At 31.2% G+C, this 4,872-nt stretch overlaps 1 non-coding gene across 1 annotated transcript; it reads left to right on the plus strand.

The window, feature by feature from the left end:
- Positions 1-4,234: 4,234 nt before the first annotated feature.
- On the plus strand, positions 4,235-4,336 carry LOC126009760 (U6 spliceosomal RNA). The gene has a single exon (XR_007495971.1). It is a non-coding gene; the product is annotated as a U6 spliceosomal RNA (small nuclear RNA).
- Positions 4,337-4,872: the final 536 nt, after the last annotated feature.

Raw genomic sequence — 4,872 nt, forward strand, 5'->3', positions numbered from 1 at the left:
GCAAAGAAATTTAAAGAAATCAGTAAAAATGTATGAAGATTAAAGATTATAGTGAATGATGGTAATAGTTGTAGAGGTGAGACTGCTCAATAAAGAACAAACTAGACAGAATGGCCTAGTCAGGTTTTAGGGTAATTCCTTGATGAGAATAATTACCATAAAGTAGAAATAATGTATTCCTTTTGAAAGAAAATGTTGAGACTGGAGTTTTCAAACACTATGTATTAAATTTCAATCATCTTGGAATAGGTCCCTATTGCGTTATTGTTCTTGTCCCACTCACATTCCTATAAAGTTTTTTTATCTTTTCCTATCCAAACTATGTCTGCAGAGTTTGTCATACTTTTAAATTTTACCACATCCTTTAATTACTGACCAAAGTGATCAGGACAGGGGTGAAGAGCTGACCAACTTTGGGTAAAAAATCCTCTCCTACAGAGAGAATTATGCTGAGTGAATAAAATGAGCCAGAAGGAGAGGGATAGATATAGAATGATCACCCTCATTTGTGGGATATTAAAAACAAAATATCATCTGGTAATAATACCCAAAGACAATGAGATGAGGGCCAGGAGGACTGGCCCATGGTAGGAAGCTTGCCCCCCAAAAAATGAGAGGAAATGCAATTATGGCAGAGAAGGGACCACTATTATAATGATAGTTGAAAATGATCACTCTGGACCAGATGTGAGTACTGAAGGGATGTAAAGTAATTCATGATATCTTTTCAGTAAAACTACTGCAAGCCACAGTGCCTAAAAGGAAAAAAAGAGAGAGAAGTAAAATAACTGCCATAAGGGTAAGCTGAGATTGTTTGGGGGGGAAGAAAAACTTGGGACATAGGTGGTGAAAAATGTTCATGATGAAGGATGGGAATTAGAACATAATGTGACTGAAATTTAATTATGAACAGCTTTGGCACTCTGTTTCACATAGTGATTCAATTTAAAAATTATTGATTTTTTTTTTATAATGAGAGTCCTCTCCAGGGACTTTCCCTTTAAATTGGCATCAAGGGAAATGATTTTGTCATTTTCTTCTGATAGAAGTTATAAGATATATCTGTCAACACTGTTTTTATAAGGTGAAGTAGTTGTCCTGAAATGGGATAGATAAATATAATATTACAGAAAGAAACAGACGAGATATATAATATATAATGTTTTGTAGAAGTGCATTCCTTGAGTTTTGTTATCTTGAAATCTAGACTTATCTATCTTTCATGTGGTATAACTGTTCATACTTTCATTTCATTTATAATATTGTTTCAATAAATGATTTGTTTTACTTTGTTTTTAGCAGAGGCAAATTTTCCTTACTGTTCTTTGTAACCAAAGAATTCAAATAATAACTAATCAGTATTTAAATCAATCTCCTTAGTGTTAAAAACAAAAATAGCAATCCCTCATCTAAGTAAGATGAGTCTTACTTATACACTTATACACTTTCTTATACACTGACTCTGTGTATATAAGAAACAAAATTAGAATCATCAATCAAATTGTCATAATAACTATTGTAATGTAGGTAGTCAGAGATAACTAAAATCACTAAATTTCTGGTGAAAAATAATGGACCATGTTAGTGATAAGGAGGATCTAGGACTAGACAAATTCAGTTTGGAAATACCATCTCTCAATAACAATTTCAAAGCCTGGGTAGATGCACATATAGCAAGATAAACAATATTTGAATTATAATCCTGTTAAAAATAATATTGATGTAGGACTCTGATCATTATAGCTGGACAATAGTGTATCACTTGGCTTTCATTCCAAATTAAGATATATTTTCTGCTCATCTATTATTTGTTTCTAAGGCACTATTAACTGCTTAGGTAGGGCACTACCTTAGAGTATGCCAATAATAGATATTATAACCAAATTTTATATACTCAGGTCATGACCTCAGGTAGGCAACAGACACCAGCCCCTCTTAAACATTGGTGTCCCAACACATTTACTATCACAAAATCCCCTGTTGTTCATAATCCAGAGAGATGTCACTATAATCTTTCTTTCTCCTAACCATGATTATTCTGGACTTGTTCCTTCAGTGCTCTCTGCCAAGTCCCCTCCCTTAGTGTGTGTCCTCTTTCAGTTGACCTTATGTCTGTTTAAATTTCTTTTTCCTCATTTTATACTTCAAGAATAATAATTAGTAGCCCTATTAATCTTTCAGGGAATTAAATAAGATAAATTATCCAACCATAATTATATTTCATAAATGTCAATTTATCTTCCTCTCAGCCATATAAACTAAAAAGATGATTCAACAGTTACTAAAATAACATATTCTAATTGATTTTAATTCCATTTTAGGATACCAGCATTGATTTAATATATTTTTAGATTTTTCTCAAATATTCCGCAATTCCCATTTTTGTCTCATAAGACCATATCTTTTTCAAACTCAGTGCTGTAGGCTGAGTCAGAGAAAATTATATAACTGAGAGACATAGTTCAGACTATAATTATGACTATTATGAGCTGTAATAATGAATCATAATAAAATTGGCTACTAACACCACTGGAACTTTGTGTAGGCCTCATTAATCTGGATCTCACCCATTTGCTTTGTGCATTTATTGGACAATGGTTAGGCCAAAGTTCTTCCCCTAATATTCTTAAATTTAATCTTTAATGCAAGTCGAAAATATCTGGTGAAAGTTAAAGGGTCAAACACTGAGCTAAACTGGTATGGTAGCTAAAGAGTCTTCCAACTAAAAGCCAGGCTTCTTCTAAGATAAATTATCTAATTCCGTGTTCATACTAATATGACATAAGCTTAATCTCATTTATATTCATAAAATAGGTATACTAATAACTAATTTTCTATGAAACAAATATTTTAAAATTATATTATAGCCCATATTGTATTACCCTATTATATATTCCTTTATATATTATTACTATAATATATAGTCTATATATCTATATATAGTCTATATATAAACTATACCTATAGAATGTATATATCTATAGTCTATAATATTAGACAAGCTATTGCTCCAGTCCCAGGTTATAATTGTCATTTTAATATTCTATCAATAAAGATCATGATGAATCTGTCAAGATGTCCTTATTTAACATAAGTATAAAATAGTATAGAATGGAATAATTACAATATCATAAAAGAAAATGCTACATGCTAATTATTTACACAGTACTGTGACATCATAAATGTGTTACTATTAATACAATCAGAAGATGTTAGGAGGGAGATAGCTATTTGAGAGGGTCATGGAGAAGACATGACTCAAACAGACTACCGTTCAAGGCATAGCAAGGACCATTATTAATTGTGAAGAATATAAAGCTTTCCAATCACTAAAGCAAGTGACAGAATTCTAAAACTATCATAAGAAAGTATGTATTAGACACATTAACAAAATAAACACTTTGTCCTTAGTGTCAAAGCATTTAAAATGTTTTAGAAGTTCTAATAGAGTAAATTCAAATTCCTGTGAATATAAAACATCTATTTTATTTCTAAAAAATCTTTTAAACCTTGACAGTACAGCTAGCAATGGATTTATGCTTTTTTATCTATATACAATGTTCATCAGTACAGAAGATTTTTATTCTAATTTTTCAATACGAAATTAGGAATTAGAATAATTTATTATACTGGTCAATAAATCACAGTCAATGTAGCAATTGTTTTGCTTTTAATTACCTTAACATTTTCACATTCGAATGACGCATAAATGATAAAAGTAAACATGAAGATTAGATATATGTTTAAAAGAATCGCCTTTCTCCCCAAATTAGTTAATTAACACACCTGCCATTTACATATATGCATTTAAAAATGAATTAAAATATTATTATATATTCTTTCAACAAATTTCATTTATACAAGTCAATGTTTTTAATTATAGTTACCATGTTGCCTATTAGATTTTCTGATCTTATTTATCTCACATTTGAAGCTTTAATAATTTTCCTCTAAGTCTGAGTCAGTAAAGTTTAACTACTGAAAGTTCTTCAGAGAATAGACAATGGACACTTTGAGTGAGTGGTTATTGAGTAGTTCAGTTCTTTTTCTCAATTGAATGCAAACATCATTTAATCTGCCTTACAGCAATAGATTGAAACTGATTTAAAATTACTCTTTCTACCACACCCTTCCATCAATTTTATTGAGATAAGATTTCACAGAAATAGACACATGGTTTATATATGTCATTTGGGAAAAGTAGAAGTAACTTTTTGTTAAAATAGTACTCTGGTGCTCGCTTAAGCAGCAATATACTAAAATCGGAACTATACAGAGATTAGCATGGCCCCTGCGCAAAGATGATCTGCAAATTCGTGAAGCATTCCATATTTTTTTAAAAAGAAAAATTTTATGATAAACAACATTAAGGTGGAACTGGCTTCTAGAAAAGTTGAAAAGAAAAGTAATTTCCAAATGTATATTCACAGCCAAATAACTTCCATTGTTATAATAAAGTGAAACCAAAGAGAAAATATTTTTAAATGATGCTAGGGGCTGAAGAAATAATGCAGTGATAGGACATTTGCCTTGCATGTGGCCAACTCAGGATGGACTCGGTTCAATCCCCAACATCCCATATGGTCCCCTGAGCCTGATAGGAATGATTTCTGAGTGCAGAGTCAGGAGTAATCCCTGAGCTCCTCTGGGTGTGGCCCAAACACCAAAAATGAAAAAAAAAAAGAAAGAAAGAAAAAGAAAAGAAAAAAATGATGCTAAAGCTATAGTTTACTCATTCGATAAGCAAATATTTATGAGAAGTACTAAAACACCTTTACAGAAGTCCTGTGCATTTCACAATATGAACACACGCAACAACATCATCATCAACAATAACAACATTACCATGAGAAGCCTGAAGAAAGGTATCAT

This window comes from Suncus etruscus, chromosome 5 (assembly GCF_024139225.1).
Source record: "Suncus etruscus isolate mSunEtr1 chromosome 5, mSunEtr1.pri.cur, whole genome shotgun sequence".
Classification (NCBI taxonomy): domain Eukaryota; kingdom Metazoa; phylum Chordata; class Mammalia; order Eulipotyphla; family Soricidae; genus Suncus; species Suncus etruscus.